This window comes from Peromyscus californicus, unplaced genomic scaffold (assembly GCF_007827085.1).
Source record: "Peromyscus californicus insignis strain IS unplaced genomic scaffold, ASM782708v3 Scaffold_1__1_contigs__length_55948999, whole genome shotgun sequence".
NCBI lineage: Eukaryota > Metazoa > Chordata > Mammalia > Rodentia > Cricetidae > Peromyscus > Peromyscus californicus.
The window spans coordinates 37,742,130-37,766,078 of record NW_026294492.1 but is presented as its reverse complement, the minus strand read 5'-3'; the positions used below and the strand labels follow the sequence as shown (position 1 = coordinate 37,766,078).

Below are 23,949 nucleotides of genomic sequence, written 5' to 3'. Positions count from 1 at the left end.
CCAGGAAGAGGAGGCTGGGCCTGCTCTCCACTCTGCCACCGAAGTAGCACAGCTGGGCTTCTCCGTGGGGTCACCTCCCCACCCCCACCTGTCCCAGGTGTCTCTGCTGGTCTCAGACTCCATTCCTTGCCTCTGCCCTGTCCCCTCTCGGTGCACAGACCTTGTGTCCAATCCGAGAGTCCAATAGGAGAAGGATCTCATGAACATTGTGATCATTCCTCTAAGGCGCAGCCAGGGCTTTTGAGCAAGCTGTTCGGGTCCTAACAAACCACTGAGTGCCCCCCCCCCCTCCCAATCTCGGCTCAGTCATCGCTGTATCTAGGAAACCTTTCTTGATTTCCCTGACAGGCTAGTCTCCTGCTGGCGCATCCTCCCAGCACCCACCACACACTTCCTTCGGCAGTTATTATTTTGCATTTATTTCTGTGACTGCCGGATGAGTGTCTTTCTGCATCCGCGCTGTCTCCCACCAGGATGACAAGCATGGCCTCTGTCGATGCTCTCCGTGCGCCCGCGCGCCCGCGCTCTCTACCACTCAGCAGGCTCCTTGCCAGGGAAGCTCTCGATAAATAAAAGTTGAGGTACAGATAGGTGAGTGGCAGGTGCTGGCAGGGGCTAGAGGAGCCTGCAGGATGGAGCGGGCGGGCGGGGGGGGGGGGGGGTGAGTACCGCAGACGTGCCTCCGAGGTACGACGGACGAAGCTAGGAATCAGGGCAGCTGAGTAGGTAGGTGGCTGCCTCGGTGTGACTTCAGGGTCACTAGAAAGGCTCTCCCCCCACCTCCGCTCCAGCGCCTGTCAGCCTGACAAAGGAAGACGAAGCTTTTGTTCGCAAACGCTTCAGAGCTCAGGCCTGAATCCCACCGTTTGGAGGGGGCTCGGGAAACTCCGTGGCATTCATTTGTGCTAAGGGGTAAATGACTGATGGAGGCTTTTCTTGAGCAAATTAGGATGGGGGAGGGAGAAAGGAGGAGACAGAATTGGGAACTCAGATGGGGAAGAGAGAGAGAAAATGACTCAGGGCCCAAGGCCAACCTTGAACTACAGAGCTCTTCTGCTTCTGGATTTTTTGCACCCACCCTGTTCCTATTGCGTATTAACAGCCCTTTTGGCAAATCTGGTTCTGCAATATTTTACATCTGGAAAACTTTCAACCAGGATGGTGTTCGGAAGCCTGGCTCGGAGGCCCCAGGATGACAACCTAATTACGTTCCTTTTAATAGTTCCTTCCCAAGTGCTCAGTCAGGGACATCTGCTCTGCTGCCCCAGCACCTTCAGGGAGGAATATTTTTAACAGCACCATGCCACAAAAGGAAACTCGGAAGGCTGGATGAAAACGGCCTCTGTGTTCCCAGTGCCCCAGGCCCAGGTAGGGCCTCAAGCTCTCTCTGCAGCCCAGCCCCCAACAGAGGCAAGGAGGCCCAGGGTTGTTAGGAAACGGTTGTTTTTCTCCTTTGTGTTTTCAGAGGTAAATTGAACATGCCGGGTTCTAAGCAGGCAGGGTGTCTACACGAACCTCAAGAGGCAAAGGAAATGCTCCCTCCCCTATTCCCCCATTCTGTCATGTGTTCTTTGGAACCCATCCACTCTTGGCCACATGAACTACCTTGTTGTAGCTGAGGGTCTCCACTCAGGTTTGTACTATGTCCGAGAAGGAAAGGAAGATAAAAGCTAGAAGCTGAAGGACTTACAGACTTTGTTTAATAGTTTGGCTTGCTAGGAAGGACAAGGGCTGATGGAGTAAAGGAGATTGCCTTTGTTTCTTTATTTTTTCAGACAGGATGTCTCTAGGTAGCTATGGCTGGCCTGAAACTTGCTATGTAGATCAAGCTGGCATGACCTCACAGACCTGCCTGCCCCTGACTCTCCAGTGCTGGGGTTAGAGGCATATGCCACTGGGCCTTAACTTATTTTTATTTTTATTTTTTTTTAGGACCAGGTCTCGCTATGCCGCACAAGCTGGCTTTAAACTAACAGTCCTCCTCTTGAGTATTGAGATTACAGGTGTTTGCCACCATGCCTAAGGGTAGAAGAACGCGTCTTGCGGATTCTTGGGATGAACAATTAAAGTGCAGGAAGCTGGAGAGCTGGGCTAGATCTTCTTTCTTAGAGGAGATACCGGAAGCCCAGAGAGGACAATGTACTTGCTCAAGGGGCTTGGTGTCGAAGCAGTGTTCAGACTCCTGTTTCAGCCACAGAGTTCATCAGTTCACCCCACCTCGCCGGCAGACCCTTGGTTGAACAGTGACCTGGTTCTGTAGGAAGCTCATTTTCTTTGAGACAGGAATACCTGTGGTGCACGGGGGACCACCTGAGCTGATGGCCCCTGGTCCCAGATGCCCACGCGCCCTTGAGGAGGGAAGAGCTGCAGGTCGAGCTGAGTTGTGCTGCCACGGAGACTCCCCAGCCACCCACTGTTCATTTTAATGACTGCTTCTTTCTCTCTCCCGAGGTTTTAGTGAGTTCTAAGCGCTGCGCAGCCTTTGGGATCCTCTTTCCTGTCTTTCGCGCCCCTTCGGGTCTTTCAGTAAAGACAGAAACATCCATTCTCCCCGAAAGTGCCACAGGTGAGAGATGCTGCTTTATGAGATGTTCTGGTTCGCGTCCGGAGACCCATGGATAGTTCGCTTCATTCTGTGCATGCTACCACGTGGTCATTGTAGTCATGACCGATCCCTCACCTTCAGCTTCCAAGGCTATCCCACATATTCAAGTCCCCGAGAGAGTCTCTAAAGGGCTCAGTTTGCCTGTGGCTTCAGATGTCCTGATCTTGGGTCCCATAGTCCTTTGTGACCAAAGCTGTTCACCTGTGGTACTTCCCCAAAGGGGCTCTGGGCTCCCGTGGACACTCCAATGCTATGTCTGAGTAACATTTGGGTATTTCAGATTCAGGCAGCAAAATGGCTAGACAGAGGCAGAGTAGGAGCTTGGTGACATGACCCAGCCGTCACTTCTAACACCATAGGGACAAATAATTAAGCCGGCCACAGATATGAGGAAGGTTGGAGAGGAGGTATGAGCTCAAACTATGCAAGAAGGCCAGTACTGTGGCGAACTTGTCTTAATTATAGCCTTTACCAAAGCCACGTCTCTGGCGGCCAAATGGCTACTCCGGTGGCTGCCACCATTAGCTAACACTGGATCCACACCAGACGCTGGTCTAAACACCTTCCGTTCATTAGCTATTATTATTATTGTTGTTGTTATTATTATTGTTTTTTGAGACAGGGTTTCTCTGTGTAACAGCTCTGGCTGTCCTGGAACTCGCTCTGTAGACCAGGCTGGGCCTTGAACTCACAGAGATCCACCAGCCTCTGCCCCAAGTGCTGGGATTAAAGGAATACACCACCACTACCCTGCTATTTTTTTTTTTAAGGTTTATTTTGTTTTTATCTATGTGTCTCTGTGTGGGTATGTGAGTGTCAGTGCAGGTACCTCTAGAGACCAGGAAGGGTATCCAATCCCCTAGAACTGGTGTTATAGGCGCATCTGAGTCACCCCATGTGGGTGATAGGAACTGAACTCCGGTCCTCCGCAAGAGCAGCAAGTGCCTTCAACTGCTGAGCCTTCACTCGAGACCCAGTTCTGTTCCATTCTGTTTTTCTTAAACACAGGATCAATGTGTACCTAAGGATCACCTTGAACTTTTGACCCTCCTGTCTCTACCACCTGAGTGTAGGATTACAGAGTACAGTTTGTTTGACAACGGGAACAGAACCCAGGGCTTCATGCACGCCAAGCAAGCACTCCACCTAACTGGGCTACGTCTCCAGCCCTGGGCAGTTCCTTTTTGGTTGGTTGGTTTTGGGGTTTTAGAGACAGGAATACCTGTCTCACTGAGGAACGCTCAAGCCGATGGTCCCTCGTCCCACGTAACCTCGGCTGGTCTCAAAGTCCTTATGTAGTTGAGGATGACCTTGAACTACTGATTCTCCTCCTACCTTCCAAATGCGGGGATTGCAGCCGCGTGCCCCTGTGCCAACCTCTGTTGGTTTGGTTTTTCTGCTACGGGGTTTTGCTTTGTAGTTCAGGCTGGCCTTACACTTTTGGCCTTCGTGATTCTCCCTCCTACTCACTAGGATTCTGAGTGTGAACCACAATGCCCACTGGCAGTGACCTTGAGATCTCCTTAGAATATATACCCTGTGGGGATGATGGCATAGTCATCATCTGCCTACACTGTAGTTCTGGGAGTACAAACTGAAGTTATCCGTGGGGGTCATTCAGTCCGGACCTGTAAATCTGGAGGACTTCAGGCAAGGTGCGTACTTCCGATGTCCATCTGCCTTTACTTTGCTTCAGGACTGTGCTACACACTACACTCCCTCAGAGGGCACAGTCGGTTATGATTCCTGCCTGAGGAAAACGTTTTCAGTGGATCCCAGTCTTATTTCATTTTGTTCCTTATAGCAAGCAACCCACAAATGGCGACAGAATTGACTCCTGTGCCCATTTTAGAGGTAGGAAAATGAAGGCTTACAGAAGCCCTCAGGGCCCTTCTCCAAAAGCCAGCCACCTTTCTCGTCATATTTAAACAAACCAAACAGACCAAATCTTGCCTCCGGGATGACCTAGCATCTGTGTGGCCTCACTCAGAACCTTTCCCTGACGTAGTTATCATCTCCCACCACTTGCCCTCAGAGTACCTCTTCCTTAGCCTTCCATTCTTCTTATTCAAATGTTATCTTGATTAATCTTTAATGTAACCCTGCTGCCAGTCAATAGCTTAGTACCCTATGCCCTGGCCTATGGGCTGGCCTAGCTGGCTTCCAGTCTTCCATGAAGCTGTCAAAGTCACACACACTTGGGGTCCAGCAGCAGATTCAAGTGCACAGACCGGGAGGGAAGCAGCTGCCTCACCTGGTCACGGGGGGGGGGGGGGGGGGGGGGGGGGAGAGCATGCCCCCAGCCCTGCTGACACACCCCTGATCTCAGCCTGCACCCCAGCCCTGCTGACACGCCCCTGATCACAGCTCCATCCCAGTTTTCCATTGGCACCACGCTGCTGCTGTTTATCTGTCTGGAATTTAACACCAGCCTCACCCATGCGCTTCCCTGAACCACAGTGACCTGCCTCTGTCCCACAGAGTCCCACTCACGTTTCCCGCCTCCCCAACCAGCACAGTCCCTTCTCCGGCCCACTGACAGTGGACAGTGCCTGCCCTCCCAATACACTTCCTCCCCTCTCCGGCAACTTAGTGCTTGTGATGGTGATTAGGAAGTGATGGTTATGTGACTTTGGTTAACTGACTAGGCTTCCCTCCTGCAGTCTCCACTCCTGAGCTCGGGCTGGACTAGATGAGGGATGGTGTTTCTTCACTGGTTTCCCCAGGATTTCCTCCTGACTACGCTGGGTAGGGGTCGGGGAGGAAGGGGGTCAGTGGAGAGGGCTTTCAGGGTTCCCTTATCCCCTTGAGTCAGAGAACTCATTGTAGAGATGTTGATGGAGTAGACTGTTTATTTCTTGACTTTTTATTAGTATATTAATTCCGTATAATAATGGGTAGATAATATGTTTTGATCATGTTCACCCGTTACTCCTTTGCTCCTTTCCACTCCCGCTGACCCACTTCCTCTCCCTTACTAGTCTCCCTTCTTCTTGCATGTTTTCGTGTATGTGTGAGTGTATGTGTGAGTGTGTGTATGTGTGTGTATTGTGTGTATGAGAGAGTGTGTATATGTGTGTGAGCATATGTGTGTGAATGTGTGTGTGTATATATATATATGAGTGTGTGTGAATGTATGTGTGTGAGTGTGTTTATATGTGTGTGAGTGTATGTGTGTGTGAGAGTGTGTATGTGTGTATGTGAGTGTGTGAATGTGTATGTGTGAGTGTGTGTATGAGAGTGTGTATATGTGTGTATGAGAGTGTATATGTGTGTGTATGCATGAGAGTGTGTGTATGAGAGTGTGTGAGTGTATGAGTGTGCATGCGCATGTGTGTGTAATTGTGTGTGTGTGTGTGAAAGTCAGTGTGTATGTGTGATCAATGAGTCACTCATTGGTGACCTACTGAATTTAGAGTTGTTTACAGGCACATGGGCATTGTACCAGCAGCTACACCACTGAAGGAAATGTCTTTCTCTTCTAGCAGCCATTAATAGCCTCAAGATCCTCAGGGAGGGTGGGTGGAGCCATGTGAGGCCCGCCCCTTATTTGTTATGTTTATTTTTGTATGTGTGTGTGTGTGATGTGTATGTATTAGCGTTGAATGTGTGTGTGTCACAGAGCATGAGCAGAGGTCAGAGGCGTTGGGAGTTGGTTCTCTCCTTCACTGTGGGTTCTGGGAACTGAACTCAGAGTATCAGACTTATATGACAATTGTCTTCACGCTCTCAGCCATCTTACCTGCCCCTTGTCTGTTTGTGTTATATTTTAATTTGGAGACAGGGTCTAGCTGTGTAGCACAGGATGACCTGAACACACGCACCCTCCGCACTAATAATAAGTAAAATAAAAACAAGCTTTTTACAAAGGTACTACAGAATACAGAGGCCAGAAGAGCTGGGCTAAGTGAGAGGCGGGTAGGAAAGGGTAGCTCACAGAGGGAAGCCATGGACCAGCTCCCTCTCCCAGCACACAGCAAAGCCAGGGGTTGTTCTGACCTCACACTCATTATTACCGTGCAGGATCTGTGTCTGTAGACTGTGGCTGGTGGAGCCTGGGCAGAGCGCGTTCTTGGGAGACAAAACAATGTTCCTAAGAGCTTGTCCTCAGACTCACACACCTTCTTCTTCCTCTTGCACTGTTCACGTCTCCTTCAGCTGCCCAGAGATCCTGGAACCCCACAAACCAGAAAGGAGCTCAGAGGAGTTGCATCCCTACGCTAGAGACTTAGGGACCCAACATGAGGTTGCGATCAAGGAGGGCTACATCTCCAGGGATTCTGGGAGGAATTCCCAAGCAGATGCCATCTGGGGACCTCGCAGTAGAGGGAACGCAGAGACCCAAATCTCGAAGGCAGGAGGAGTGGGATCGAGTGGGATCCAGCCCCCTTAGCCTACCATCATGTATACAAATGCACAGTGACCCTGAAGGTTTGCCTAGACCCCAAGTCCCAGCCACTCCTGTTCAACCCCACCGTCCCTCTGGTCCAGCATGTTTTCTGAGACACACACACACACACACACACACACACACACACACACACCCCTCTTACCATCACTTCCTCTTCTCTCCCGTCTGATATCTGATCCTAGGTAAACAAGTGACTAACAGAATGCAGATGACAGACTCAGATCGTGTCTCAGATCTACCAAGCTGTAGACAGAGAATGATATATTTAATTTTTAAAGTTTTTTGTTTTTAATATTTGTTTTTATGTGTACGAGTGAGTGCTCGTATGTGTGTGTGTATGTATGTATGTATGTATGTATGTATGTATGTATGTATATGCACCACATGCGTGCCTGGTGCCCTCAGAGGCCAGAAGAGTGTGTTGGAGCTGTTGGAACTGGAGTTATAGGTAGGGAAGAGCCACGTGTGGGTACTTGGGCGCAAACCCAGGTTCTCTGTAAGGGCGGCGGCAAGCATTCTTAACTGCTGAGCTTTCTCTGCAGTCCCTGTCTGTTTGATTTGTTTATTTACTTACAGACAGGATCTCAGGTGGCCCGGGCTGGTTTTGAACTGGCTCTGTAGCTGGGATAGCCTTGAAATGTTGATCTTCCTGTCTCTGCGTTCCAGGTGCTGGGGTTTCAGGTATGTGCACCCATGTGCCACCATGCCCAGCTTATTATATTTAATTCTTGTAACAACCATGTAAGATATGATCATTCTATTTTCTTTCTTCTCTTTCCTTCTTCTCTTCCTTCCTTCCTTTCTCTCTCCCTCTCTCTCTCTCTCTCTCTCTCTCTCTCTCTCTCTCTCTCTCTCTCTCTCTCTCTCCATATTCCTGACTGTCCTGGAACTCGCTATGCAGACCAAGCTGGCCTTGAACTCACAGAGATCTGCCGGCGCCTCTGGAGTGCTGGGATTAAAGGCGTGTGCCACCACACCTGGAACCATTTCTATTTTCTAGGTGAGGAAACTAAGACATAAAGAGGCCAGACTTCCCCCAGACCCACTGCTAAGGAATGACAAAGCTAGCTTCAAACCTAGGTCTGTCTGTTGCTAAAGCCTATGGTTTTAAGTCACTGTCCTCTGAGCAAAGGCGCCTGGGAGTATAGCTCAGGCTAATGAAGCCTTCACTTGTCTATTATGCATGAGGCCCTGGGTTCAGTTCACAGCACTAAAAAAAGAAAGAAAAAAAGAAGCAATCTGGAAGGGAGACTCAGAGACCAACATTTTGTCTGAGATTAGCTAGCCTGTTGTTGGTGGCAGAGCTGGAATTTAAACCCAGGAGGTCTGTCAGCAGACTATTAACCTGCTGTGTGCATTTTTTAAAAAAAAACTTGGTTTTGTTTTCTTAAATATTTTATTTGTATCTGTGTGCATGTGTGTGCCGGTGTGCACTGAGGCAAGAAGAGGGTGTTACCCACTTGGAGCTGGGTGCTGGGAGCTGAGCTTGGCTTCTCTTAACTGCTGAGTCCTCTTTCCAGTCCCATGGCTTGTGGGTTTGAGTTAGGGTCACATGCAGTGCAGGCTGGCGGCTGGCTCTCTGTGTAACTGAGGTGTACACTCTCTTGTCTGAGTTACACCCCGGCTCTGATGTACATACTCTCAAACTGAGTTTCCGCTGCTGTCTGCCTCTTGGCTCCTGGTAAACTTGAGAACTCACAGGAGTGTCCAGGAAACGCTTGTAGACCAAAGACCTTCCCTCTTACCTATCAAGAACCGTCTCCAGTTGGTTTGGAAATTAGCCAGAATGATCTTGTCTAGTGACGACAGTCTGTTGGCTCCACCCACTCTGCCGTCAGGGAGACCTGGGGTTCTAGTAGCATCTCAGGTGCTTTTCTCCAAGTTTTCTAACCAGAGGCTCTCTCTGGCTGTGGGGAGGGAGCTGTGAAAGTACCGTTCTAACTTAGTACAAGCTGGGGAGGGCAGCAAGGTAAAGCCTCATAGGTGTGTACCAGGGCAGATTTCCCACAAAGTAACTTTCGGGAGATGGGGCCTCCTCATCTTCTGTGTATCTCACCTTGGCTTGTGAGGCCCTAGATGCCAGGTCCAGGCTTCTTCTCTTGCCTGGAAATTCTCTCAGGCACTGCTGAGAGGACCGGAAGACAGGCAAGGGCCCTAGGACAAGGCAAGAAGCAATGCCATTTTCACAGAGCTAGGGTTCAACACCTGTCCCCTCCAGGTGACCTAGACACAGTCCTGGGGAGGATCCTGCCAAGAGTTAGGCTATAATGGACCATAAACTGCCACTGAGCCTGCAAGAGCTTTGGATTGAAAGCCTGATTCGAGAAAACAGGTTTCTTGGAGTCCTGTACCAGACTTAGATTCTGGCAGCCTAGCACAGATGAAGAACTTTCTTTCACCTAGTCCAACTTAAGTGAGCAAGGATTTGTTTAGCCCCTCCTCAGTGGCAGCACTGTTCCGGGGTATCAGCATAGGAGACATCTCACTGCCCTCTGACCCTTTACTCTATGCTGAAAGCTGCTGCTTTTTCTCAGAGGCAGCACCATGGGACTCAGAGGTTTTGTGACAAGATAGACATGGACTTAAATGCTTCAGTACTCCTGAATCCCATGATATCACCATTCATGAGCCTCAGTTTCTGAATAATCAACTCGCAGCTTCACAGGGCTGGCAGTGAGAAGTCAGATCAAACGTGTTTAAACCAGGGTCCATGGTCCAAGTCATGATTTGCCCATGGCATCAATCAAATCAATAAGCCAATAAAACCTAAAGCCTCCTCTTTCCCCGTCAAAACATTCTTTGCTTGGATACTTCCCAGAATTCCTTCCTCCTGAAGGACAAAGCCTTGCTTTTGGAGTTGGCATCTCAAGGCCTTCCAGGTGGAGCCCTGCGACAAGGGTTCAGTAAGCACGCGTGGCCGCCATGTTGGACAGCACAGAGCTTTACATTTGGCATGCTGCAGGAAGTCTGCTGTGTCCGGTAACTAGGCACGCCGTGCTTGGAGCCCTTACATGGCAGGCTTCGCTGAGGGTGTGAGGAAAGGATGCTGAACACGAACACTTTAGGAGAGAGGCACGCAAGGCCAAGAAAGTAGTAAACAGAACTTGGGGATCCAGGCTCAGACCCCAAGGGTAGCCATCAGCATCCTGCCCACAGTATATCGCTACCACCAAGTGACTTTTTTGCCCTTTTCCTACTTCGGCTTCAGTCTTTCCCTAAATAATGATAAGGAGACTGAGGTAATGCAGTGTACGAACAGGCCTGGGACCCTGTGGGCCTCTGTGAATGAGACCTTTCTGTCACCCCTTGATTTTCCTAACTTCTTCAGATGTTGGGAGGAGTAAAGAACACCATGCTTCTGCCCTGGCACATTGGGAGAGTTTAACAAAGAGACCTTCCCCTCATTTTGAAGTTAACCTCACGTATGATCATAATCTGTGCCTGACAGAGAATAGAGAGGTTTTCTAAAGAAAAAAAACCAGAATAAAATGTTAGTAGACTTTTCTTTGAAAAGATGTTTGTTATCTTGGGAGAATATCCTTCTGGCCCTCCAGACAGCTGGGGAGGATGGGAGAAACATTGAGCATGAGTTGATATTTTGTTTTGGGGTTTTTTGGTTTTTTTTTTTTTTGTTTTTCGAGACAGGGTTTCTCTATGTAGCTTTGCGCCTTTCCTGGAACTCACTCTGTAGACCAGGCTGGCCTCGAACTCACAGAGATCCGCCTGGCTCTGCCTCCCGAGTGCTGGGACTAAAGGCGTGCGCCACCACTGCCCGGCCTGATGTGACAATTCTTGAAGCCCAGCTGGAGTAAAATGAGGATTCGTTTTTCTATTCTGTCTGTTACATGCTTGATACATTTCATAACAGAAAAAAAAAAACCTAAGGCGAAAAATAAAAAACCTCAACAACGCACTCCCACTGGGACTTAGGATACCCAAGTGGACCCCTGGCCTTTGGACTTTGGGGAGATCTGTTTCTGTAAAGTGCACCTGCTTTTGAAGGGGGCAGTGGATGTGGGGAGTGTCATGAGTGACCATTCACCCTGCGTGTTTCCATCCAGGTATCTGTTGGATTTATATGGAATGTGAGCCTCTGGCTCCTCAGGTGCTGCTGCTGATTCTGATGAAGGGATCAGAGGCATGGTTCCTGGTGTCCGGGTGTCCTGGCCCCCATCCAGGTTCCCAGTCACTTCTCGGCCTCCTCTCCAGCTGGACTGGCCTGGGCTAGAGACCTACTCCATGCCTCCTGGGTGCCCAGTTCCACAACAGCTCAGCTGCTCCTTCCTTCTCCCTGCTCACCAGAGCCCCAGCCTGTCTGGACCTCCCTTCCCTTCCTCTGGACGACCTCTCCATTTTCTGGGCCTTTTTTCTCCCTGTCTGGGCCACACCAGGTGCACTAAGGGGCTTGGCAATCCCTGAAGGAACCCACTCCTTGTGGGTACTTTGAGTGGACCGTTCTGCTGTGGTTCTTTCAGGTTCTGACTGCTCTTTCTGGCTGTCATGCCAGCCCCGGGTGCCGGAGCTCAGTCTCCTCATTTATTTTCACAGTGCCTATCATAAGGTTAGATATACACAGAGGGGAAAGGAATGAACGAAAGAACAAACAAATGAATGAATGGATGGATGAATGAATGAATGAATGGGTCTGACGGGCAGTGAGCGCCACGTCTTTTCTCACCTGCATTCCTCTACCCTAACGGGGGACTCTGAGCTAACTTAGGCGCTCGGAGGATAGGTTTCCATCTAATTCAGGCAGCAGTCAGCCAGTGATGCCGGTGGTCTGCGATGCTGCTTCCCGGCCCTGCTGGACCATGTTGAGGGATGCCTGAATGACTGCAGGCTGAGGAAAGGTAGTGAGGACTGTTCTCTCAGGCTCCCCGGTCGCTGGGGTGGGGCAGGCGGGGGTGACGAGGCGGGGGGGGGGGGGGGGGGGAGCAAGAGAAAACAGGAAGAGAAACAAGAGAGGTAGGGAGTGGCGAAGAGGATGAGCGTGAGGGAGAAGGGGTCCCAGAGAGGGAGAGATCCTTGCCTTGTGTGTCTCCAGCCTTCTGACATGGCTGGGCTGATATTCCCCAGCACTAATTGTTTCAATTAATAACACTGCTCTATAAAATTTCAGCAGCCAAGAGCAAGTGCAAGGAGCGATGACCTAATGCATTAATAATGCAGGCCAGGAGATGGAGTGGGGGAGCTCCATTAAGGAACCGCTGCAGTGGTGGCCTTTGCAGCTGCTAATGCTTGCAGCAGGGCAGTGCGACGCCCTTGGCTTGTGCAACCCACAGGGCTGTGGAGCTTTGGGACCAATGGGCAGAGAGGCTTGGGAAGGGTTTAACCTTCTGGTAAACTTTAGAAAGCATCCTTCCCATTCTTTGGCAGGGACAATTGATGTTCTCTCTTACATAAGCACTGTGCAGTATTTACTGCGCTATATGCCCTGCAACGTTTCCCCCCGCCCCCACAACAGATTAGCAGTCCCTCCCTCTCCCCTGCCAGTGGCTGAGGTTCTTGATGGTTTTCAAATTCATGTTTGAGCCTTTCTCTCTGTGTGTCTCTGCCTTTGTGTGTGTGTCTCGCTCTAGGTTCTTTAGGGAGGAGATCTCTTTCAGGATCAAGATCCTGTATCCACAACATGTGGAGCAGCTTCCCCCCAGGTCGCTATCACCGTCATGCCCCACACAAGCATCTATGGACACACAGTCTGTGCCCTGAGCAGCTCATACCTGTGAGGCCCAGCAAGACCAAAGCGGGAGGCGGCCAACAGGCCCCCATGCTGAGGTTGCAGGTCGCTGAGTGACTCTGAGGCAAAACCAGTTCTTTTGCCATCGGCCTGCAGAAGCCAGAAGCCGGAACCTGCCCAAACCAGCCCCCTAGAGTAGGCCTTCTTGTGTTGCCCTCTAGGCTTCTGAGAAGCTATGGGGACTATATGTCATCACCTTTATGCTAACGAGGATCTGTCCACATATCTACCCACATCCAAAGCACTCAACATCCTCTAACACAGTGCTCTGATCTCCTTGGGCAGCCTTGGATGACTGGGACACTTAGATGGACCCTTTTTGGGGGTCCATGTGCCACCCAGTGACCCTCCTAATTCACCTGCAGGCAAAGTTTATGTTAACAAGAGTCAAGATCTTGAAACTGAGAACACAAGGCAAGACCCCCCACGTTCCTCCAAGACTCCAGTTAAAATGAAATCTCACACTCCAAGTTTGGGTATCCATGGCCAGGCCCGTGCCTCTATTTCTGAAGTTTGTGTTGTCAACTCATATGTGACCTCCTTTTCCAAGGAAGGACACAAACAATCATGTGTGCCATCCATGCGCAGACTCCCAAACAGTGCAGAGTGCTCTCGACCATATTCTGGGGACACGGCACCTCCAGTTTCACTCCTTTAGAGGAGGAAGCGGAAGTCCCGAGAGGGTGAAGTACTACAGTAGTAGAGCAAAGGGTGTGAATCCAGGCCTTTTGGCCATCAAAGTCCAAGTCTTTCCTGACCTAGGTTTAACTGGATTCAAACACTAGCTCTTAGAAGGCATGTCTGGAGCAAGCCTGGCTCATCTTCAGTTCTGGGCCCTATTTCTCCTTGCTATTCGTTCCTTTCAAATAAGTTCCCTAATTCTGCAAAGCCTTAACTTTAGCATTTCTTCTGTGGGGTCGTTTCTAGGTCTTTTCCGCATACTGTAGCACTTCTGAGTAGGTCAAAGGGTAAGAGGGGATGTTAGGTCTACCAAGGAGTGTTTGTAGTGCATGCTTGGTTTTTATGTCCCTTTTATTCATGTCTAGAAGACCCCAATTTTCTGGCCGGGTATTTGTTCTTCCCTTACAATGTATAAGGCAGTGGCCTCAGGGTATGACCACAGGGAGACTGCACTTAGTCTGGATTTACTTCCTTCCTCCCTCCCTCCCTCCCTCCCTCCCTCCCTCCCTCCCTCCCTCCCTCCCTTCTTTTCCTGTTGCTAGGGAATGAACTTAGAGCTTTGTGCATACTAAGAAAGTGTTGTACCATGGAGCTACATTCTGAGACACTGGTTTGTTTTTGTTTGTTTGCTTACTTGCTTTGTTTATATAATAGAGTCTTACTTTATATAGAGTCTGGATTTATATAGTCTTATTCTATAGTCCTGAAGGGCCTGGAACTCACAGAGAGCTGCCTGGGTCTGCCGCTCACTGTTGGGATCAAAGGTGTGCGCCACCACACCGCACAAGGTACTGGTTTTATTGTTGTTGTCGTTTTTTGTTTGTTTGTTTTTTTATTTGTTTTGTTTTTTTCAGACAATGGCTTGAGATACAGTTCGGTCTGTTCTCAAATTGGCACTCTTCCTGCCGAATGCGGGGATTACAGGCATGTACCACCATGTCTGGCTAGTCCAATTTTCTTAGTGCATGAATCTTACCTCTCTCGTCAGCATTTGGCTTGGAAATGGTCATGGGACTCAACGTTGGGGGAAATATTTTGGAGGGTTCTCTCCTTCTTCAACAGTATCGCTCCATGACCAGAAATGCTGTGGGCATCCTGCCACCCCACTTGTAGATAAAGCCCACTGGAGGATGGCAGAGGAGGAGAGAAAACGCTCCTTGAGTTGCTGAAGTCAACACTCCAAGCCTGCCCTTCCCCTGAATCTCTGCTATGAGAGAATCAATCCCTCTGCTGTTGATTCTGATTTGAGTTCCCCAGTTTGCCTACTTGCTGGCAACAACATCCCAGCTGATACGTTCCTTCCTTAACGCGCACTATCTGCTCCGTCCTTGGGCTCACGACACAGTGCCTTTTGTCGCTACTGTCCTGTCATGTGATGTTATTTTCATTTTTGTGTGTTGATATCTTGCCTATAAAGTCTATGTCAGCTCTCCCAACTCCCATCGACTCTCTCTAAGTCTCCCCAGGGCTTCCAAACAGCAGTTAAATCAGGAATGTTGATAGAGTCCGATTATGTGTGCAGACTGAAGCGAGAGCAGTGAGTGAGGCGGGCGTGGCTCCCAGGGCCCTCACAACAGCCTCCTGCGTGAGTGAGGACCTCAGCTACGAACCAGATAAGCTCTGGAATAAATCTGGATGATGACTGGCAAGAGTTAGGAATGGAGGTGTCCAGCTCTGTACCAGGGCACAGGAGAGAGACCTGCCCTAGTCTACGGGTCAGGTGAAGTGACCCAGAGATGGGATCTGAAGGATACCTGGGAACAAACTGGGTGGAAAGCATAGACCATGAACACCAGGTGACGGGGACAGTGGATCTTCTCCTCCCCCTCCCAACTGACCCTTGTAGATGAAATTTTCTTTTGGAGCCACCAGCTCACAAAATAATGACAGACTTCTGGTTAATTATGAATGCTTGGCCGATAGCTTAGGCTTGTTTTTAACTAGATCTTATAACTTAATATTAGCCCATATTTTTAATCTATATCCTTTTATGTGACTTGGTTACCTTTTTTCCATACTCTCCATCCTGCTTCCTCTCTGTCTGTCTGGAGACTCCATCTTCTTCTTCCCAGGATTCTCTCTGCCTGGAAAGTCCTGCCTAGCTATTGGCTGTTCACCTTTTTTATTAAACCAGTTACAGTGACTTACCTTCACACAGTGTAAAAGAATATTCCATAACTGCTCCTGCTTAACTCGGGCCTCCCACTTCTGGTGTGGACAATTACTGTTGCTTCCTAACTGGTCCTCCTGCCATGCTCTCCTCCACCCCTCCTCCTCCAAGCCCGGAGAGTTACCTAGTAGATCATTTTGGTGGCCTTGAACAAGGGACGCCATTTCCTTCAGGGGGATCTGTGTGAGGCAATCCCCAGTCGCCTCTCCAGCCTTACGTCCTGCCTCTGAGAACTTCCTGCTATGCATGTCAACCACACTAGACAATCCGATTTTTCCATACCGTTCTCTTGCCCGAGTCACCTTCCAGGCTCTTTTGGTATGACTCTTCTGACTCAATCCAGGTGGCATTGCTTGGACTGGGCTCAGTGACTTCCCTCCCTGTTGCTACCACACCCTTCCTGTGACTGTCCAGCTAGAAATGGGTGTTTCCAGTGTGGGGACTGTGGGTTACTTAATTATTTTCATTTAAAAAAAAAAAATCCTTGTACCTCTTGAAATAGCATGCCTCGGGAATCATTTGTCACACTGTTCTTCGGCACTTACTGTCAGGCTGCGTAATCTGTACTGCTCATACTATATTCCATGTTACTGGATTCTACTATTGATGTCTGTGCATGTGTGTGTGTGTGTGTGTGTGTGTGTGTGTGTGTGTGTGTGTGTGTGTGGTGTGCTGCCATCTACTAGGACAAGGAGAATCTGGGTAGGGCAAGGCTTTCCCAGCAACTTCTCTCCACTTGACCCCTAACTTTGCACCCTTAGGCGGGCGTCTTGCTTTCCTAGGGAAGAACAGCAGTTCCCTTTCCCTGGGCCCATCTGGATCTCCACTGCTGGAGGCCAGCAAGTCTCACAGCTCTCAGCAGTCATCACAGCACTGGGCACAGCTGGTCCCTGAATAGGCCCTCGGTAAGTGGTGAATTAATGAAGGGATAAACACATAAATGGATGGATGGAGTTAAATTAACAGCTAAACAGATTGTGTCTACTCTTTCTGCTGTGAAACCACAAAGGAACCTTCTCTTGCTGCCTCAGTCCTTGCAAGCAGGCCTAGGGGAACAATGCATCCTGGGAAAGGACCTCTCAGCAGTGAGCCTTTATTGCTCAAGCTGATTCCATCCTCCAGGCCAAAGTGGGGAGTACGAGGGAATTAAGGGGGTTCCTGGAATGTGTGGCCTGAGCTTTCTGGAGGGACCACTCCCATGCTAGACCTGCAAGGCTTGCCTTCTAAGAAGCTCTTATAGATCATAGCCCAGGAGCCTTTGTCTCCTACGGTGGCAGCTTCCTCAGGCCCAGATGCTGTGGGATGTCCTGTGTGCTGTGATATATGTTGCTATGATTGATTGATAAATAAAACACTGATTGGCCAGTAGCCAGGCAGGAAGGATAGTGTAGGCAAGACCAGGAGAGAGGAGAAGACTGGGTGGAAGAAGGCTGAGGCAGAGAGCCGCTGCCAGCCGCTGCCATGGGGATCAGGATGTAAAGTACCGGAAAGCCACGAGCCACGTGGCAAGGTATAGATTTATAGAAATGGGTTAATTTAAGATATAAGAACTAGATAGCAAGGAGCCTGAGCAATTAGGCTAAACAGTTTAAATAATATAAGCGTCTGTGTGTTTATTTGAGTCTGAGTGGCCCAGCTACACCCAGAAGTCTAGATGGTCTGGAAGGCTCTCCGCTGCAGGTCCAGACACTCTGGAAGCCTTGAGAGAGGCAGATGTCCAGAGCGAGAATGCAGACTGCTTGCTCACTTCTGGGGTCTTAATGGAGGAAACACTGAGCAGGCCTGCATCTGAGGCGGTCCAGACAACGGGCAGCAGGTATGCAGGGGGTTTGTTTAGCGGGCTGTGTTACAGTCCAGGCTCTGGGAGGCAGGCCCTGGAGGAGGAAGGAGTCCTCTGTGAGGCGTTCTCTTAGAAACCAACCATCCAGGCCTATTTACAGGTGGAAGTGAGGCCCGGCCTGCTGCTGGATGTGGAGGAGAAGAGCCCCTTGCAGCTGCCAATGAGCCTGGCTGCACCCAGCCTTACTCCGACTTGACCCCTCAGTCAACCCCAAGTGTGATTTAGGCTGCCGCTTATTGGCTCTGAAGCTCCAAGTGTCGCAAAGGGGGAGGAACTATCTGTATAACTTGGAGGCCTAGGCAAAGTAAAACAGTGAGATCTCCTTTTCAAAATGACTAGGAATCCCAGTGTGTCAACATTAACACCGTCAAACCAAGCATAAGACCCATCGAAGCTCGGGACCCCGTATGATTGCGGGGTAAGAAGAAAGCCTGAAGAACTACAGCTGGGAAAAGGTGGAAGGACCGTGTTTTCCTCAAACGCATCCATGTTCCTTACTTTTTCTCTGTAGGGGACAAAAAGCTATTCATCCACCACAAAGGTCGTAGTTGATACTTCTGTAACAAAAGACAGATTAATAAGAGAAAAATAGGACAACTGATTTAACTGAAGCTGTGTGTGGCACGGAAACCTTCGAAAACCAAGGCCCTGGAACTGGGGAGGTAGTTCAATGGGTAAGTCCTCAGAAGTCTTTGAAAACGAAGGCCCTGGGACTGGGGAGGTAGTTCAATGGGTAAGTCCTCAGAACTCACAGAGTATAAAAGCGGGATTTGGTGGCACACATCTGTAACCCCAGAACTCCCAAGGTGAGAGGGGGGAAGAGACAGGGGGATCAGCCAGCACAATAGTAAGAGAACCCTGCCTCAACACAGTGGAAGGAGAGAGACAGCTCCTGAAGGCTGTCCTCTGAGCCTCGTCTGTACACCAGGGCACTTGTACGAGCATGCGTGCACACACTCACACACACACACACACACACAGAGAAAGAGAGAGAGAAGTGAGAGAGAGAGAGGGAGAGAGAGAGAGAGAGAGAGTCACATGCATAAATGTAATACAGTTTTTAAAAAATGAAGCCCCAAAGCCTGGTGGCACATTCCTATAATTCCATCACTCAGGAGTCAAAGGGAGAAGAATTGTGAGTTCAAAGGCAGCTTGGATGATAAAATAAGACCCTGTTTTGAAGAAACAAAACCCAAACAAGAAGAGCAGAAGACCCAGGGGAAACTGCTTTTCTGCGTAGGTAGAAGAATGGACACAAGGAATCTGTTTGATGGCAAGGATCTGCGAAGAGCTTGGCAAGGCCTGTTTGTTCAGATTCTTTGCATTTCTGGATCTTGACTCTTTTTCTCTGAGCACAGGACTAGACGCCAATCACAGGAGGGTCTTTAGAGGAGGAGGGAGAGAGAGGACGGTCAGAGTGGCGTCCTGCTTATGCCCAGGGACCGTGTGATGTCGCTATCACGTTCTATGCCTTGTACGTTCCTCCCTTGCTTGACTGTCTTTTGGTACACTCACTGCTGACTGGATAGAACTCAGGAGAGTTCCAGATTAGTTGGTCTCAAATAGAGATTGCCTTCCTGTGAGTGAAGACCCCAAAACCTGGAGTGTACGTTGACTTTGATCAAGGTAGCCATTTTTGTTGCCACTTTTGAGTTAAGTTATGGAGGAAGCGCCTTAAGTTCAGGCTGTCCTTGAACTTCTGATCCTCCTGCCTCTGATTTCAGAATGCTAGGATTCCAGGCATGTGCTATCACACTTCAAATATAGTAAAACTTTGTAGTTTTTTTGTTTCAAATAAACCTCCAAGGGAAGAAATTAAGAACCAATTTGGAGTCACGTGTGGCTGTATACACTAATCCCAGGTGGATCTCTGAGCCTGGTCTACAGAGTGAGTTCCAGGACAGCCAGGGCTACACAGTGAAACCCTATCTGTAAAAACCATAAACAAACAAACAAACAAAAAAACACCATGAACAAGGCCAGCCTAAGCTATATTAGACTGTCTCAGTGGAATATGAAGGCTCAATTTTGGAAAGATTGAGGGTTAGAAGATATTATCTCAAATATACCACTTTGGTATATTTTGAATTACAAGCAAAAAAAAAAAAAAAAAAAAAAAAAGCCAAAAAAACAAAACAAAACAAAAAGCAACAAAAAAACCACCACCATCACCAAAAACAATGGAAGTAAGAAAAGTTCTGATGCTACAGTTTTCTTCCAGAAAGGAAGAAGAAATAATAATAATAATAATAATAATAATAATAATAATACTCCCATTAGAGAGACCTTCTCCTGGTGCTGGGGATGGGAAGGGCATGCTCACAGGACACGAATTAAGGCTGAAAGAAATCTGTACACAAACCAGCCTTGGAAACTAACCCTCATTCCCACAGTTGGCTCCCCAGCCCGCTTCCCCTTGCCTTGCCGTATGTCCACAATCTACTTCGTGACACTCTGACCTGTGTCCAACTCTTCACTGCTTCATCTACCTTTTTATTTCCTTACGTGGGCTCCTGTGTCACGTAAGTCACGTTAAATAGCTTTCTATGCTGCGCTTCATCTGAGGTAATTTGACTCTCAGGCTCGGCCGAAGTCCCTAGGGCGGGTAGAAGTAACACTTTTGTGTCCTCTACAGAGTGAGAAGTTTCCCGAGGACTAATCTATTAACCGAGTGTAGTCCAGGTCGAGTAACAACAGGATTATCTTTGTTTTGAACATGGCAGAAATAGTAATAAGATGTATTTGGAGGACCAGGCATAGTGCCCCAGTCTGTAATCTCAATGTGGGAGGCTGAAGAAGGAAGTGGGAGACAGTCTGACTCCAGCCTGGGCTACATCGTGAAGACCCTATTTCAGAAAACAAAACACATACAAATAGCAAAACAACCAAAGAATTGCCTCTGAAATATAAGCAGAGGAAGAGAAAGAAGAAAATTTAAAATCATATCAATGTTTTTATCTGATTGATTGATTGACTGACTGATTGATTGATTGATTGATTGATTTTTAGGCAGGATCTCTCTTTGCAGCACTGGTTGGTGTGGAACTCACTCCATAGACCAGGTTGGCCTCTGACTCACAGAGATCCTCCTGCCTCTGCTTGTGGAGTGCTGGGATTAAAGGTGTGGGCCGCCATGCTCAGATCAATAACAATTTGAAGTGGTGGAGTTGGTAAGGTCCTGAGTGATAGGTATTTTTGAATCCCCGGTAGTGGGATTCTCCACGGACGCAATAAGCCAGATCAAGCCAAAAAGTTAAAAAGTAAAGGACCAGGCTTATCTCAGTAAAGCATTCTCAGGTGACTCTCAAGGCCCCCAGAGGTGAGGTGGGGGAGGAGGAGAAGAAATCAGTAGCAGGTTTTGGGACCAGAGCTTAAATACCCTGTAGGCGGGATCTTAAACAGCTCTGGGACAGGAGCTGCCCCTTGGTGGACTTTCTGAGAGGGATGGAGTTTGGAATGGGGGGGTTTGGGGCCCGAAGCAGACCTTCCAACTGAACACTGAGTTCAATCCCTAGAACCCATATTTTTTGAAAAAGCCAGACATAATGGCATGTGCATTTGTAATCCCAAAGTTGGGGAGACAGGCAGGCAGATTGCTGGGGCTCACTGGTCAGTCAGTCTAGGTTACTTGGTGAGTGCCAGGCCAGGGAGAGACCCTGTCTCAAAATGCCAGAAGAGCAGCTCACAAGGAACAACAGCCAAGGTTGTCCTCTGACCTCCCCATTCACTTGTGTGTGTGCACACACATGTATCTGCACACACATAGATGTGCACACACATAGATGTGCACACACGTGCAAAAGTAATTCTTTTTTTTGATTCTTTTTTTTTTTTTTTTGGTTTTTCGAGACAGGGTTTCTCTGTGTAGCTTTGCGCCTTTCCTGGAACTCACTTGGTAGCCCAGGCTGGCCTCGAACTCACAGAGATCCGCCTGGCTCTGCCTCCCGAGTGTTGGGATTAAAGGCGTGCGCCACCACCGCCCGGCTAAAAGTAATTCTTTTTTTAAAAAAATTTACTTATTTATTATGTATACAGCATTTATGACTGCAGGCCAGTTGAGGGTACCAGATCTCATTACAGATGGTTGTGAGCCACCATGTGGTTGCTGGGAATTGAACTCAGTACCTCTGGGAGAGCAATCAGTGCTCTTAACCTTTGAGACATCTCTCCAGCCCAAAAATAATTCTTAGAAAAATAATGAAATAAGGAGGTTGGGATCTTAAATATTAAAATGCATTCTGAAATGTTTGAAAGAGTATTTGGAACTTTCTGGATGACACACAGGTGGTACCAGTTCAGTGTGGGGGAGGGGGGGCTTCGCTTCCACCACCCTGGGTGAAGCCCTACCCACCCCTGCCCATTCCCAACAACACTAACTGGGTGGTAGACAAGAAAGCAGTATAGACATAGACACCCTCCATTGTCCACATCGAGCTGGTCCAGATCCTGGCACAGCATTTATTATTATTTTTTTCTACTAGTTATTATTCTGGTCCTTGACGTTTGTCTTGCTTGGGTATCTTCTATCCCAAATCCAAACCATGGATTTAGGGGACAAGGAACAATTAGCATCAAAAATCGCTTAAGGGGCTAGAACTAGAGCTAGTTGATGGAGCGCTTGCCTAGCATACATGGAGCCCTAGGTTCGATCCCCAGTGCCTCGTAAACGGCATGCCAGGATGGCACAGACTAGCACTTGAGTGGTGAAGACAACAATTCTGGGATACGTGAGACCCTGTCTCAAACAAAACAAACCAAACAAACAAACAAACCCTTTGGAAAAAGGTTGCAATGGTGAAAACTGGTTTCAGTGTTTCTGGGGGTGTTGGTGACAAGACCTCCTTACCCCTCTCTGCAGCCCTTATCATTCCCACGCATGGAGTCTGAGACCATTCCAGAAAACAATAGGGAGTCCAGCCATGTGGACCTTCCGTCTCTGCCACGTCTTCCTCAGGCCCCGGGCTCCATTCCCACAGTGGGCCGTTGCTTCCTGTGTCTCTGTGAATTTGCTGTAGGGGAAAATGGTGAAGCAAAAGCCCATCACAGTGGTGTTTTTTTTTTTTTTTTTTTTTTTCTCCCTTGCAGAGGCTAAGGTTTTACCACATACTGGGTACTGAAAGCAAGTAGCTTTTGGTCTCAACTGGGAGCCTGTTGGACCTGAGGTAGACTTTTAATCTTTCCCTGCCTCTGGCCCTGGGGTGGCAGCCCTTGTCTTGGATTCCAGGGGCCTAGGGGAGAAGAAAACACAAACGTGTCCCTTCAGTGAGGTCTGCTGTGTTGACACTGGTGATTGAGACAGATCATCGCTACAGATCAGGCTGCTGATTTCCATACTTTGGCAGCAGGAAGGGAAAGGAGGCAGGGCCTGGAGTTCAGAGCCCAGCCGGCTCTTAAGGGGTCCTCAGGCTGGCCCAGATTTCTTCCTGGGAGTGGAAGAGCCGGGTGCTCGCGGGGGGCCTACCGCCGCCCCGCCCCCAGCTCTCCACCTCCGCCTGCCGCATTGTACCGCTGATTTAGTGAAGACATCATCCGCACCCCCTTCTGAGAGCTACTGGCTGCTGCAGAGAAGTGCTCATACCCACCGACATATGGCTTTTTAAAGTCATAAATTGCATTAGCAAATTTCTTATTAGCTCTGCTGTCAGGCGGGAGCTCCTGCCACATTAGCTTGCTGAGGCTGACGAGCTTCCTGGCCATTAATTACCATGCCAAGGGACTCAGGCGCTGGCGGGTGGATGGGTGGAGGTCCCGATTCTCTACCCCTATTCCCTTCCTCCCGATTTGTGGGTGAAAGATCTAGGAAAGCCGGGCTTGGTGACCCTTGAGTTATCTAAGGTCTCGTTCTGCAGTGGTCCTAGCCTTGGGCTCCTGATCTCTGTGACGGGGGGCACAGGATGCCCAGACACCATCTGGGCTGCTTGGAGCTGGTTCTCCCTCAGGGGCCACTAAGACCTGGAAGTCTGAATCTGCACAGCATCTCATTTGGAGCTGCATTTTCAAGGCAGAAGCTGGACTGGGGCCCAGAAAGGTGTTCTGGCCTCTCCTTGGGGTTTGAGGCCAGTGTTTCTCACGCATCCTCGCTCAGCTCCAGACAGCTGAAGAGTCTCCTCCCCGAAGGTGACATCGGGTCTTTTGCTTCAGGCCTCTCTTGGTGGCTGTCCAGGGAACTGCATATCCTGGATGCTCAACCCAGATTTCCACCAACTCAGGCTTCCCACTTACATGAGAATTACATAAAATGCAAACATACTGAGGGCCGGAAGTAAGAGGAGATACGTCCCAGTTTCTCATTTTGTTTACTCTCTGAAACTAATAAACACCTCAAGGGTCTCCGATGCCTGTAATAACCAGACAAAAGAAACGGTTTCTCCTCTTCAGGAAAAATGCACAGCTGATCCCTGGGAAGTGGCCCGGACTCAGCTCCTGCCACACAAAGTTGCACCCGTTTCTCAGAGATCTAAGACTGTCTGGGTGGAGGCCCCAAGCGGGTTTCACGGAAAAAAGC

At 49.1% G+C, this 23,949-nt stretch overlaps 1 long non-coding RNA gene across 10 annotated transcripts; it reads left to right on the top strand.

The window, feature by feature from the left end:
• The first annotated feature begins 397 nt into the window (after positions 1-397).
• On the top strand, positions 398-19,451 carry LOC128115627 (uncharacterized). Of its 10 annotated transcripts, none has more exons than XR_008220230.1 (5): positions 398-591; positions 2,459-2,566; positions 14,136-16,509; positions 17,227-17,420; positions 17,545-19,451. It is a non-coding gene; the product is annotated as an uncharacterized LOC128115627 (long non-coding RNA). The 10 variants fall into 10 exon arrangements; XR_008220234.1 differs by having other exon boundaries at positions 14,136-17,420; positions 17,545-18,118; positions 18,560-19,451; XR_008220235.1 differs by having other exon boundaries at positions 14,136-14,222; positions 16,387-17,420; positions 17,545-19,447.
• Positions 19,452-23,949: the final 4,498 nt, after the last annotated feature.